At 48.9% G+C, this 15,189-nt stretch overlaps 1 protein-coding gene and 1 non-coding gene across 4 annotated transcripts in view; one reads left to right on the top strand and one right to left on the bottom strand.

The window, feature by feature from the left end:
- Positions 1-15,189, top strand: part of Zbtb40 (zinc finger and BTB domain containing 40) — a 69,150-nt gene that overhangs the window by 13,555 nt on the left and 40,406 nt on the right. The window contains exon 2 of one of the 3 annotated variants that reach the window (XM_052177799.1): positions 8,008-8,109. The exons of the other annotated variants lie outside the window; for them this stretch is intronic. The gene's annotated coding sequence lies outside the window, so the exon portion shown is untranslated. The remainder of the gene's footprint in view (positions 1-8,007; positions 8,110-15,189) is intronic. 3 annotated transcript variants of the gene reach the window in all.
- Positions 7,475-7,603, bottom strand: LOC127681956 (small nucleolar RNA SNORA17). Its single transcript, XR_007977292.1, has one exon. It is a non-coding gene; the product is annotated as a small nucleolar RNA SNORA17 (small nucleolar RNA).

Raw genomic sequence — 15,189 nt, 5'->3', positions numbered from 1 at the left:
TTAATTTCTGTCTGTCTCTTCATAAATGAATACAGTTGAGTTGTGTAGTCTCTAAGCATAAATAAATGAGTTTTCTGAATTCTATTTCTTTGAACTCAGGACCTCTGGAAGTGCAGTCAGTGTTCTTAACGACTGAGCCATCTCTCCAGCCCTCTATTAGTTTTTGACAGCATCCTGCTGGGTAGTCCATGCTGGCATCTGACTCCCCATCCTTCTCCCCTGTGCTGAGGTACAGGTACCACCATACTGGCTTTCATCGCCTTTTTACAAAGGGTCATTTCATGGTGGTGTACATCGATGAACGAATTTCTTTACTACGTTTTAATCTGGTGATGAGTGGTGGGAAGGCGGACTGAGTGACGAGTGGAGTGGAGGAGGCCTGTGGAGGAGGCCAGGGAGGAGCGAGGCCGAGGGGAACAGAGGGACCCAGGGTTGAGTCTGCAGCCAGCGTGCGGTTGGTGACAAGGAAGGGAACAGGATGAAGCTGAGTCTGAAGTAAACTGGGAGATTCCTTGGAATTAGGCGACTTGGAAGAGGGAGCGGCTGATCTGCCACAGATGGATGCTCGGAGTACAAGAAAGGCTTTGTACATCAGTGAGGGACCTCCTTGCAAACCCTTAGCTCATGGGTGGCTCATCAGAGACCCACGTGCATCTGTCACAGGAGGAGCCAGGCTGCAGGAGAGCACAGGACCTCAGTGGTGGAAGGGACCAAACACACTGCCATTTGGCATTGCACCTTAATCCCAAAACTTGCATGCTGAATTTACACTAATGACCAAAGTGATTTATGGGGCTTTATCTAAACATTGGCTCCGTATAGCCAACTTCCTTCTGCTGTCTTCTGTGATTTGTAAAGGGCTTTCTGATGCTGTCTTCTCTGGCCACTTGCTTTTTTTTTTCACAGATTATTACAAAGAATAGGCAGAGCTCACATTATGGGTCCGTTCTCTGATCTGTATTGAGTTCTTTATGTTTCTCAAGTCTAGCCAACTGTGAGACTGTACGGATAGGGTTTATGTATCCGCAAGGCTGATAGCCAAGTCAGACCTTTTGGTAAATTAAGTTCAGACCATCTGAGGAGGTTTCTTGGCAGCCAGCTAGCTGGCCCGTGCCAGCAGCACTCTCTGAGATACATAGCTTCACTCAGTCTGTAGCAAAGTACAGTAAGAGCAAGGATCCTTAATGGGGGATTCCCATCAGGCTGGCTAGCACTTCTCTCTCCTGGGGGAGGCCTGAGGAGCCTGGAAGCCCTGGCAACCAAAGAAACTGAGGTCCTGAGAACGGGGGCCGGGTGAGAAGGAGGGTGGCTCGGTGGAGAAAGGCACTTACTGTGTAAGTCTGGTCACTTGCGCTTGGTCCAGTCATCCATATGCTCTGGTTTCCTTTCTGTTCCTTTAATAAAACACACCAACCACAAGCAGCTCCTGAGGGGAGGGGTTACTTTAGCTTACAGGTTACGGTCTGCTGTTGAGAGAAAGCAGTGGAGGAACTCAAAAACTTGGGTTTTCAAGTGCAGAAACCTGAAAGCAGAAACCATGGAGCAGCAGTGCTTGCTGGCTTGTGCGTGCAGAGGTTCCTGCATGACTGGTCTCCTTGTATACAGCCCAGAACCGGCTGCCTGGGGATGATACCACCCACAGTGGGCAGGCCTGCCGTATCAATTAATAATCAAGACAGTTCCCCACAGACATGCCCAAATCTGGGCAGTGCTCCAACTGAGACTCCCTTTCTCAGGTTACTCTAGGCTGTGATAATTAACAATTAACACAAAGTTAAAAGGAAAGAAGTGACTCTACAGAGTTGTCTTCTAACTTGCATGTGTGTGCTGTGACATCTCCCCCACCTCCAAAATATAAATAATTTTTTTAAGGGCAAGGAGCCAGGCAGATCTGCATTTGAGCTGTGCCTAGCATTAATGACTACGGTGCTGTCTTGGGCCAGTTCCCTTGCTGGATACCAGTTTCCTTCACTGTAAAATGGAGGCAGTGCGCTTTCCACAGACAGATGGGGTGAGACACTCCCTGCCTTTGTTGACTTGCCTGAGTAGATAGAGCCTTGAGCTGTTATTTAATGTCTTCACTGGCAAGGCTTTATTGTAAATGGAGCGCAATGCCTCACTGGGTTGTAAGCACTAAACAGCTTAAGAATTGCTTAGAAACATAGTATGGGTCATCATTATGGTGGCTCTTGGTGATGCTTTGATAAGTGACATCCTGGTATAACTTGGTAGAAAGAAAGATCAGGCTGTCAGTGCTGACAGAAAGCAATGGATTAGCAATTTAGAAAACTTGGCCACCAGACATAGTGGCCCTGGAGAAGCCAGGCTGGGCTGTATAACAAGAACTCAGTTTAAGAAGCTGAGACTGTACAGCATTTGCTCAGTCAGCATCTAGGAAGCCCTCAGTTTGGTCCCTAGAACCTCACAAAAGGAAGAAATGGAGAATGAAAGAGAAGACAGAAGCAGGGTCTCCTGAGCTGCTGGGTGGTAGGTAGCGTGGTTAGTTCCCTGTCCTTGAGGAGAGGCTAGAGTGCTTCTGTTAAGTAACCAGTGGTTGATAGCTCAGCCGATGGGAGAAGAGTTGCCTGTAGGAGGGGATGGGGGTGGCTAAGTCTTGGCAACCAGTGCAGCCCTGCATTGCAGAGCACATAACCATGGCTTGTGTGTCAGAACCCAGACTTAGCTTAGGACTTAGTCTTCATTAGCTATATGGTTCTTTCACAAAGCATCGAATGTGTCTGTGCCTTGTTTGCATCTGTGCACAGGGTAAATGGGATCGTGTGCTATCAATCCCAGTATATAAGCAAGCTATGTGTCTGCAGCTCCTTGCTCAGGAGGTAGCCTCCCAAATCCTGAGGGTATTGTTCTGCCTGAGTCGGCCCTTAGACCTTCCATGCTGAAGTTCTCCGGAGCTGTTCTGGCTGCTTGGAATTCCCAGTGACCAGAGTGCCTTAGGAAAGACCACTGGCCCACGGAGGAGTTGTTGTGTCAATCAAGAACATTAGTATTCGGGGCAGAGCAATGAGGATGGTGGTGCTAAGATTAGAGACACATACATGTGAGAGACACGGCAGAGCCTTGCAGCAGCACACGGAAGTCTGCATTGCTTACTGCAGCTCTGCCTATCAGGCAGTGTTAGAGAAGATCCAGCTGACAGCTGCTTTTGAACTTGAGAAATCCAGGCCTGCTGAAGGCTGCACTCACCCTTTTCTAACCTCACCAACCGGCTCCGCGTTCTCAGAAATAATTGCCAGGGCTTCTCTTTTAACTTGACTGATTCCTCTGGTCGCTTACATTTGAAATCATCTCTTCGTGTGCAGCAATCCCCCATTTCTTGTCTCGAGTGTGTGATCTTTGCTCTAATTATGTTGAGAGAGCTTCTTCTTTCACCTGGCCCTGGCTGTTTGTGAGCTACTAAACAGCCGCAAGGCTAAGGCGGACCAGGATCAGAGAGAAGCTCAGCCTCTTAGGACCTCAGTCTCTTCCCTTGAAAAGGAGGAGATTGGACTAAGGTCATCTGGTCGTGTGACAGGAGGACGTGACAGATAAAGTAATGAAATCCTGTGCCATGAAAGCAACCAAAAGGGCTCTCCAAGGTCCCTCAGCTCTGCCTGCCACAGAGCCCAGGCGACTAGACAGAAAGCAAGTTTGCAGAGGAGACATTAAAGCAAGAGGTAGAATTAGTATGGGACCCAAACTGACAATCTTTGACCAAGAATTAATTAGAATAGTTTCTCTCTCCTACAACAGAAACCCAGCCATTGGGAACATGCAGCTGGTTACTGATAGGCAGTGTAGGTAGGATGTCGGGTCATTGTCTTCGCTGCTGGTCCCTCTCCTGGGTCATCTGAGCTCTCCTAATGCTCCGACTCAGTTGGGTTCTTCCTGTTTTGGAAGCTTTGCCCTCAAAATGCAGGTGCCCTTTCCTCTGCTCAGTGTCTGGCTATGCCCACCACACTGCTGTCACTTGGTGGTGACACCTCTATCACCTGGTGCAGTACTATGGGGTCCCTTCAAGAAATAAGCCCAATGGTCTCCTCTGCCTAGAACACTTGGCTTTGTGCTCACCTGTTAAAGTCATGTCTAAGTAGCAAGCACAGCTCCAAACCTTTGCCTTCCCCTGCTACTCAGCAGGGGCTGTGAGAATCTGCTGTCTCCCTCCTTTCCTTCCTCTGACCTGAGACTGAACCCATTGGAGAGTTCTTTTGCAGTTGTGCCAGTGCTGGGTGAACTGGGTGCTCCCATGGGCATGGGTCTTGATTTGTATTCCACTGGGCTCCCACAACACCTAGCAGTGTGCCCACCGATGCCTTGCTAGGGAACTTGCCTGAGGCTGTGGAGGGCAGAACGTTTTTATTTAACCATGTATATGGACAGTGTAACCTGCAGCGTTATTTCCTTCTATGTTCTTTAAAGAGATGTCACCTTCCCCCCAACTGTGCCAGAGCTCCTGCTTGCTTTCTCCTGAGTTCTTTGTAGCATAAGGATCCTCAGGACTTCCAAATCCTTTTTGGAAGGAGTTAGGGTAGGAATTTAAATAAATAAATATTCTTTGTGCCCCTTTTAGAAAGCTGGCCTAGTTTTCTACTTTGTGTTGAATTCCCATTTGTGTTTTGGGTCATTATACAGCACTTGGTTCAGCCAATTAAGTTTCTTCTGTCTGCTGTCTTTATTCTGAGTCAGTATAGCCTTTCTTGAGGCTTTAATAGTGCTCCTTTGAGGAGCATCCTTCTTTCTGGAGTTCTTTCTTGTTGCTTAAATGTTTTCCCCACGGGACCTTTGACAATTTCCCCCAGCCTAGCAATTTCTTCAAGTGCTTCATAACATACTTTATATCGCTCCTGTGTCAATCTTCAACACTTAGAGATTTCAACACTTAGAGATCTTAAGTTTCTTTACCTCCCAAACCACACTGTACAGAGTCTTCTGTTTTCTCTCCATGGAACTTCCCTGCAAAGGGAGTTAGGCTGAGACAGGAAAGCTTGGTGGAAGCTGTGGCAAGTGTAGCCATTCTCTGGACGGTCTGTTGTTCCAGCACCCCCAGTTGTCCCCCACCCCCAGCCACAGCTCTATGGCTCATCACATGCATTTACTTAGTAACAGAATTCTGTAGCAGAAAGTGCCTTGCAAAAGTTGAATAGGTTGTATAGTTTGTTTCTCAAGTGTAGCTTAGCCAGGGCTTTGGGCTTTCTGTAGCCGGTTCCCGCAGTGGTCTGCAAAGGTTGTATAGTTTGTTTCTTTTCTTTTCTTTTCTTTTCTTTTCTTTTCTTTTCTTTTCTTTTCTTCTCTTCTCTTCTCTTCTCTTCTCTTCTCTTCTCTTCTCTTCTCTTTTCTTCTCTTTTCTTCTCTTTTTGGTTTTTTGAGACAGGGTTTCTCTGTGTAGCCCTGGCTGTCCTGAAACTCACTCAGTAGACCAAGCTGGCCTCGAACTCAGAAATCCTGCCTCCCACGTGCTGGGATTAAAGGCGTGCGCCACCACTGCCCAATTTATAGTTTGTTTCTTAAAGACAGATACTTAAGTCAGAAGGTTGGTTTCAAAACTATTTGGAACCTCTCTTGGTAGTAAATGTAGCTAATTCACTAATGCTTATGCACATGGCACTATTTAAGGGTACACACACACACACACACACACACACACACACATGCAAACATACACTATAGTTTCTAAAAGTTCAAGCAGAGGATCCCCACTTCTTGACAAGAAAATTGTTGTCTGTTTACTTAGTGTGATCACTAATACGTATGTGTTTATTGCTTCCGTCTTCATTTGTTTCTGTTTAGTGCACTTCCCTTGTCTTCCTTTTCCCTCACTCGCTACTGGTTTAATCTTATTTTCCTTATTCATTTTTATACCTCTGATTTGTAAATACCTTTTTATACCTTTGGTTTATAAATTCCTCCTTTCTTTGTATCTACTGTTAAGGATCACAAGCGAGCTAGGATAGGAACTACCCTATCACTGCGCTGCCCCAGCCCTGGGGCCTCTCTCCTTAGATTCACACGTATACTCCTTATATGTCATTAACTGATATGTCTTCTAACTGATAGAAAATGAGTCTAATCTCAGCTGGTCTCTAATTCCAAGAGTCAGCCTGTTGGTGTCTGAGACCACACACCTCAGTAGCAGCAGTTGGTCTTGTGGAAGCTATAGAGAGAGACAGTGTGTCCCATGGTATATCATTTTGTCCATACTTCTTGCTTGCAAATATTTATTGCAATGAGTCATTGGTCTGTTTTGAGACCTCTGGTTTCTGCTGCATTATCAATTCTGGAACTTCACTGGGACTCCTCTTGGCTATCCTGTTGTTGCCCTGTGTCATGGAGGTCCTGTGGTTTTGGACTAGCCCCTTCATGCACTTCAGTAGTTCATTGATGGGGTAGATGGTGGGGTGAGCCAGCTCAAAGCCCTGGAGCTGGGCCTGAGAAGTATCTGAGCTTCTCACCCCACTAGCTGTCCCACACCACCACCACTGGGGTGAAGCTCCCCTGCCCTGACCTGGCCAACCCATCCAGTGCCACAGCCAGCAAGGGCTAGAGCCAGCTCTCCTGTTCTCATGCCCTCGGGGCAGGCTCATTCCCCCCACCCCATCAGGGGGAGGTGAAGAACCTACTCTCCCAAGTACTGCCTCAGACAAGGGGCAGGGGCAGCTTTCCTGCCCTCATGATCCTGGGGCCATGTCATAGGTGGCAAGTGACAAGGAAGGGAGGAGGACATACATCTTCTCCTCTTTCTCACCACCAACAGCAGATACGAGTCAGGGTCTGGTCTTCCTCACTCATGCAGGGACAGGGTGGGGGGCTTACTCACAATTCCCCCATCTAGGGCCAGCTCTTCTGTGCTAGGCAAGGGGCAGGCCCTCTCTCCCAAGGATTGTAGCAGGTGAGAGGCAGAGCCCACTCCCCTGCTCATATAACCCCAGGGCCAGCTCTTCTGCCTGCTGTAGGTGGCAAGGGACAAGGGTATGGGAGGGCATCTCTCCCTTACCCATGTCACCACGGGGCAAACAAGGGGCGGGACCAGCTCTCGCATGCTCATACCCTCAGGGTGGGTTTGCTCATACTCCTGCCACCAAGGTCAGTTCTACTCTGCTGCCCAGGCAAGTTACAGGGTCATCTCTCCTCCTCTCGTGACCCCAGGACCAGTTCTCCACAGCCCTCAGGCTTCAACATGTCCCTGGGCAGCAGACCAGACCAGGAACACCTGCCTAGCTTTTGGTGGTAACAGACCCCTGCTGTGAGGCCAGGGACCCAGATGTGGCTCCCAGTGGCAGCACAGGCCGCATGCATGGGGTCATCTGTCTTGGGCTAAGTATGGCTTGGTTTGAGGCCTACTGTTCCTGTCCGGTTTCCTCTAGTTTTCAGCTGGCTCCTGCTGGGCCCCGAGGCAGGGTTTATCTCCTGCTAACTTCCTGCCCTGGGAGTTCTTCCAGGCCCCAGGGTGCTGGGCTGGCCCTTGTCTCAGGCTCTTTTCAGGGTTAGGCTACTACTCATTCAGATGTTCATAGGTCAGAACACTGGGCATAACCAAAGCCTCTCTCTTCTCTGCCTCCTACTGACCCACATGTGATACAGCAGCCGCACCTGCCAAGGGTGAGACAGACGTGGTCTCACCTTGTGGTCCTGACTGGCTTCTCATTCTCTTTCTGTGCCCAGCAACAGCTGCCTGGTGCCACTGCCTGACTGTATCGTAGCATCAGCTTCGCCTGCACTTGTGCCCTCCCTGTACACAGGACTTGTCTAGTCATGTGTGCTTGTGTGTCTGCTTTCTCTGGAAGTTTCTTTAAAATGCCTCCATGATGTAGTGTAGACAGGGATCTCTCCTTCAGCAGGAAAATGTGCAGTTTCTCAAATTGTTACTTTATATCTTCACCAACAGAAGACAGACCAGTTCTCAGTACTCCCAATGTTTCTTGTTTTCACTGAGCTGGGAGCTTTGCGGTTTCTTTGCTGCTGCTGTTTCTCTTACCTCATCCCTGATGCCTGGTTCATTTTTTCCTCCCACAGTGGCCCTGTCGCAGATGGTCTCCTAGTCGCACTCTCTGAGGCTCATCTCCCATGCCACTTCATCATCTTGTGCGTGCTCGGTTTATAGGCATATCCCTAGAGGTGAGAACAGGGTCCCTCCGTTTCTTGTGACACCGCTTCTGTGAATGGGAAGTCAGTATTATGTCTGCCATTGTGTTAATTGATATTTTGAAATCGTCATTCTGAAGCCATTTCTCTATGTATCTGTAATTTTATTTATTTATTTATTTCGGGGGTTGCTTGTGTCTTGTGTGTTCTTAAAAGCGCATGGCAGAAGCCAAGGAGTGTTGTGGGTGTCCTATGTCACTCACTGACTTACTCTCTTGAGGCAGGAGGGTCTCTCACTGAGTCAGAAACTAGCCATTGGGCTAGGATAACAATTTTCCTGTCTCTCTCTTCCCACTCTCTTCCTCTCAGTGCTGGCATCATAGGCACACACAACCTTGCCTAGCCTTTACACGAGTTCTGGGGATTCAAACTCAGATCCCTACACTTACACAGCATGCACTGTTCCTCACTGAGCCGTCTTCCCAGCCTGTCTTTAATTTTAGAAGTTTCTCAGAAGTGATATGTTCTCCTGTCTTTCTGTCTTCTACAGTCTTACCTTTTCTTTCCTATTTTCTGTCTTTTTAATTTTACTGTCTGCACTGAGTAGTTGTCTCAGACTTCTCTTCAACTGAGGACCTTTCTCTTCAGTTCTGTCTAATCTGTTTGCAGTGAATAGATTTCTGTGACTAGTTCCCTTGGTGTGTGTGTGTGTATGTGTGTGTGTGTGTGTGTGTGTGTGAGAGAGAGAGAGAGAGAGAGAGAGAGAGAGAGAGAGAGAGAGAGAGAGAGAGAGGGAGGGAGAGGGAGAGAGGGAGAGAGGGAGAGAGAGAGAGAGCTTTATTCATGGTGTTGCCTGCTGTGTCTCATCCTGTTGGTTTAGTTTTATTTTCATTCACTCCTGGGTACTGAAGATCTGATGTCTGTGTCTTTGTAACAGGATGTTTCCTGTCTGATGGCCTGTCTTCTGTGGTGTATACCTTCCATCTCTGCTTACCTAGTCTCTCAGTCATGGACTTTTCCAATCCCTCTCACCTCTCTACAGGGCTCAGTGAGCACCGGCCTGTGTGTACGGAGGAGGATGCTTCCCAGCCTGCAGGGCATGTGTGTACCGCCTAACTCCCGAGCTCTTTACCAGACTGCCTTCCTAGAACAGTGTGGAAGGCAGACCCACCAGTAGTACCCTAAACACAGGTTCTGCTACGTGATTCTATTTGACCTTGAAGAAACCGAGCAACTTCTCTGGGCCTTCGTCTCCTCATCACTAAAAGAGTATAGTGCTAGTGTCTGCGGCTGACAGGGTGGTGTCTGCTCTTTAGGTGTTGCTAAGCAGAACGGGCCCTTATTTTGTAACAAGTGCACCACTGCCTGGGAGTCACATCGCTTGCCCCTGCCTGCACATTCCATTTTTTTCCCCTAAGATTATAGGACTTTGTTATATTTTTTAGTTATAAATCCATTGATGCCTTTAAACTTTGCAGATGTTCCCCCCCATTAGTGAATCTGGGTAGAGAGTTCTGTTGATCTATACACACAAAACATAAGCCCTCCTGTTTCTTTTCGGGCACCATTTAAGAAGTCTTTTCTTACCTTCACTTCAAAGGTCCCCTCTGAAACTTTCTTCTGTTACTTGCTCACCTGGCCATCTTCACGTGCTCTGTGGTGGCAAACATCCTTCCTGGGCCTTTCTGTTTCTCTGTGGGAGTCTCTTTGCTTTAGGTTATAAAAGTTGTCCAGTTTCTTCTGATGCATTCCACAGACAAATTTTTGTGTTAATTTCTCAGATTGGGATTCCTGGAAGACACAGGTTGCTCGCTGTGCCTGTGCCGGGCCTGTGTGTGGTTCCCCACATCGGGTCTAGATAACTAGGGGCTGCCGTCAACTTCCTGGTGCTTAGTGCTGCTTTAGCACGGGACGGGCCGGGGCCTGGGCCCCGGGCTTCGTGCAGGGTCTTAGTTCCTGCTCCCCCTCCTTGGTCTGCTGGAAGCCACATCTCTTGCTTGCACTGCTGCAGTGTCCTTCAAGTCCAGAGCCTGCACGGGAGCTTGAAAGCCCACGGGGCCACTGGTCTCAACTCCCATTTACTATTCCAGCTTTGATTTTGATGTCTCTTTCATTTTCAGGTGCCTGGGGATTTTTTTTAACTTGACTATGTATTTTAAAAGCATTTCTGTGGGTTTTATCCAACATTTCTGTATGTCTGTAGGTAGAAAAGATGACTTTATGCCACCTCGGTGTGCTGCTTTGCCAAAGGTCGGTTCTGAAATTAGCTGTCCTGTTAGTTTTAGTATTATTCTTTTTACTTTTAATATTATTAGGTAGACCTTGCCTGTCCTTGAACATTTTTGGCCATAACTACCTCCACTCTCGTTTTATTGATCAAGTCTCCCACATTGCTAGTGTCCATACTCACTGTGTGATGGTCTGACTGCTCTTCCAAAGGACCTGGGCTCCACTCCCAGCACCCAGATGGTGCTCACAGTCGTCTGTAACTCCAGTCCCATGGTGCCAACATTCTCCTCTGACCTCCATGGGCATTGTAGGCCTGTGATGCACTTACATGCATGCAGGCAAAACACCCATACAAATAGCACAAATATGAAGAAAAATCTTCGTTACTCTTTTCCATTTTTTAAAGAGATCCTGTCATTTGATTGACTTGTTCTTACTCTGCCTGACTGCTTATTCATCAACTTACTGCATTAGTAATTTCTTTTTAATTAGTAACAAGAATATCCAGTAGTTTGACCACAAAGATCCCACGGGCAATGCTTACACTGTAAATTTCCTGCATTTTTTCCTTTGCTCTAAGTGGCATAAGATGGAGACAGATTCCCATGCTGTTCGTGTTGTTCCAGCTTCACTGAGTCCCCAGCCCTCTGTCCATGCACTGAGAGACACACAGGGCTTCTCCTCTGTGGCTTTTGGGCACCCATGGCTGGGCTGGCAGTTGTTGTGTAGACCTGGGGTGACCCTCTGCCTCCTTGCTGCTCGGGTTGCAGGTGTGTATCCCCCATGTACCTTTTGGTAACATAAATGTTAAAACAGTCTGTAGTCAAATGGTTGGGCTAAGTGCCCCCAGCCACTCTCTTTAAGGAAACTTTGAAGATCATAAGGATGAACAGGTACATCTGCCGAGCTGTGGGTGCCGGTGGAACGGCCACAAGTGGGAAAGAACCCCAGTCTCTGTAAGATTTATGCTCTGTGTGAGTTTTGCCTGCATGTACATCTGCGTGCTTTGTTTGTACCTGGTGCCTGTGGAGGCCAGAGAGGGCATCATAACCTCTAGGACTGGAGTTACCCGTGGGTATGAGCCACCCTGGGGCACTGCTGGCACTCTAGGAGGGAGAACATAAGCAAGTGTGCAGGGTGCCCTGTGACTGGGTGCTTAGCCTTCATGAGTTTGTTAGTCAGGGTTCAGATTTTCCCAGCCACGTTTGTTTGATGGAGGCTTTTGCACAGGGCCTCAGTTCCTGGTGATTTTTCTGCTTCTGCCTGGCATCCATCTTAGGTAGCAAGTGTCTCTCTCCTCTAAGCAAGGTTTCTCCTCATTCAGCTTTCAGGACCATGGCACCTTACGTGCCCTCCACACACATGCAGCCTGGACTCCAGGCAAGGTTCATTTCTATTTCCCAGGGTCAGAATATGTGAGACTAGCAGTAGATGCCAAGAGAAGTAGCCACAACTATTTAATAAAGGCAGCTACTATTTCTCTTCTATCTCAAGAGAGATTCTCCACCCTTCTCTTACCCCATGGAGACACCACAATCTTGTCATCAAATCCACAAAAAAAAACAGAGTCCACAAATCCAAACCTGAGCCCTCATTACCTGTCTTCTTCAGTGTCTGCTAGATCATCCTGTCAGTGACAGGCAGGCTGTTTCCTCCTCATTCATGCCGTTCAGGTCCTAAATCACTCCAGCTGTCTTTCTGTCTCTGCCTCTAGTGAAGACTCTCACTAGTCTGTTCTGGATCTCTTTTGATGATAGTCTGCCTTTAGAATTATCCTCCTTAAATTCAGAAACACCACTGAAATAACATTTAAAATACATCATTGACCATTTTGACCATGTTTTCTTTCTACCACAAATCTCTTTAGTGACTTTTCTTTGCCCTTAAGAGAAAACTCAGGTTCTTCCATGTGGCCTACCGACCACTGCACAGATGCCTCTCCATGTGGCCTACCGACCACTGTGCACAGATGCCTCTCCATGTGGCCTACCGACCACTGCACAGATGCCTCTCCATGTGGCCTACCGACCACTGTGCACAGATGCCTCTCCATGTGGCCTACCGACCACTGCACAGATGCCTCTCCATGTGGCCTACCGACCACTGTGCACAGATGTCTCTCCATGTGGCCTACCGACCACTGTGCACAGATGCCTCTCCATGTGGCCTACCGACCACTGTGCACAGATGCCTCTCCATGTGGCCTACCGACCACTGTGCACAGATGCCTCTCCATGTGGCCTACCGACCACTGTGCACAGATGCCTCTCCATGTGGCCTACCGACCACTGCACAGATGCCTCTCCATGTGGCCTACTGACCACTGTGCACAGATGTCTCTCCATGTGGCCTACCGACCACTGCACAGATGCCTCTCCATGTGGCCTACCGACCACTGCACAGATGCCTCTCCATGTGGCCTACCGACCACTGTGCACAGATGCCTCTCCATGTGGCCTACCGACCACTGTGCACAGATGCCTCTCCATGTGGCCTACCGACCACTGTGCACAGATGCCTCTCCATGTGGCCTACTGACCACTGCACAGATGCCTCTCCATGTGGCCTACCGACCACTGCACAGATGCCTCTCCATGTGGCCTACTGACCACTGTGCACAGATGCCTCTCCATGTGGCCTACTGACCACTGCACAGATGCCTCTCCATGTGGCCTACTGACCACTGTGCACAGATGCCTCTCCATGTGGCCTACTGACCACTGTGCACAGATGCCTCTCCATGTGGCCTACTGACCACTGCACAGATGCCTCTCCATGTGGCCTACCGACCACTGCACAGATGCCTCTCCATGTGGCCTACCGACCACTGCACAGATGCCTCTCCATGTGGCCTACTGACCACTGTGCACAGATGCCTCTCCATGTGGCCTACTGACCACTGCACAGATGCCTCTCCATGTGGCCTACCGACCACTGCACAGATGCCTCTCCATGTGGCCTACTGACCACTGTGCACAGATGCCTCTCCATGTGGCCTACCGACCACTGCACAGATGCCTCTCCATGTGGCCTACTGACCACTGTGCACAGATGCCTCTCCATGTGGCCTACCGACCACTGTGCACAGATGCCTCTCCATGTGGCCTACTGACCACTGCACAGATGCCTCTCCATGTGGCTTACCGACCACTGTGCACAGATGCCTCTCCATGTGGCCTACCGACCACTGCACAGATGCCTCTCCATGTGGCCTACCGACCACTGTGCACAGATGTCTCTCCATGTGGCCTACCGACCACTGTGCACAGATACTTCTCCATGTGGCCTACCAACCACTGTGCACAGATGCCTCTCCATGTGGCCTACCGACCACTGTGCACAGATGCCTCTCCATGTGGCCTACCGACCACTGTGCACAGATGCCTCTCCATGTGGCCTACTGACCACTGTGCACAGATGCCTCTCCATGTGGCCTACTGACCACTGTGCACAGATGCCTCTCCATGTGGCCTACTGACCACTGTGCACAGATGCCTCTCCATGTGGCCTACTGACCACTGTGCACAGATGCCTCTCCATGTGGCCTACTGACTACTGCACAGATGCCTCTCCAGACCAATCTCTTGACTCGCCCAATCCCCTGCTTCATATTCTAACACCACCGATCCTTTCACAACCTTCCTTCACCCCAGACCCTGCTCAGGAGGACTCTACTTACCTGTGTGCCTTCTGCAGGCCACACTGCAGGGACTGTCTCTGCCCTTGCCACCCACTTACCTCCTTATCGTAAGATGCAGCTCAGAGAGCTGGGGAGGAGGCTCAGAAGATGCAGCTCAGAGAGCTGGGGAGGCGGCTCAGTGTGTGAATGTGTTTGCTACACAACACGAGGACCTGCGTTTAGATGTCTATGTACATCTCTACTCCCAGCATAGAGTAGGCTGGTATTTACACACACACACACACACACACACACACACACACACACACACACAGTCAATACTCTTCCTCCTAGTTTTACTCCTATTCTCCTACTCCTGGGCTCCCCTGTCCAAAACTATGTTGTTAGGAGCATATTCAAATCCCCATCATTGCATTTCCCTCTACTTGGTGTTTCTTTCTACCAAGTCATGAGCAATATTGTGCAAGGCAGAATTTTAAGCACTGAGAGACAGCAGGTGGTAAAGATCCTCTCCCAGTAAAGTTCAGGCATTACCTAGGACAGGCGAGGCACGGCCACCACACTGCATACCTGTAGGTGATGCATGATAGCTGAAAAGAGACAAAGTGAGGACAATGACCCTGACCAAATGTTCTTACCTGGAAATGTTCTAGGCATGAACTCTCTTGGATATATTGGTTTTTGGAATATCTGCCTATAGCGATTTGATGAAAGGCCCCTGATTATAAACACAGTATTCATTCTTGTTTCTCCCACTCTAGCCTGAAGGTAATTATACTCAGATAACATTGTCAGTACACTGGAGTGTTGACCATTGAGCCTGTATCTGTGACACCATGTTGGGGTCAGCTGGCGATGGTAGCACACACCTACAAACTGATGCCTCTATTTCCTCAGTAGTTTGGGAGGCAGAGGCAGGAAGACCAGCTTGGACTATATAAAGAAAGACATAGTGTCATAAAGCAAACAGAAAGAAAGAATGGCGTAGTGTCTGATTCTGAAGCATCTCAGATTATACATGTTCCACCTATGGAGCCCTTGAGCACTGAGCTGGTGGAGGGGAGAGAGCCAGCCTGGCATGAGTGTGAGGAGCCCTGTGGCTGCCATGTGCTCTGTGTGATGCCAGGTCAGCAGAGAAGGCAGTGCACAGATAGAGCTGAGGGCAGGGGAGGTTAGGCAGCCAGTGGCAGTTGGATCATGGTACAGTTCATTATAAGAACCTTGACTTTGATCTGACACTGAAG

The sequence above is a fragment of the Apodemus sylvaticus genome, chromosome 3 (assembly GCF_947179515.1).
Source record: "Apodemus sylvaticus chromosome 3, mApoSyl1.1, whole genome shotgun sequence".
Taxonomy (NCBI): Eukaryota; Metazoa; Chordata; class Mammalia; order Rodentia; family Muridae; genus Apodemus; species Apodemus sylvaticus.
Note: the sequence above shows the minus strand (reverse complement) of the source record. Positions and strands in the feature narration are given on the sequence as shown.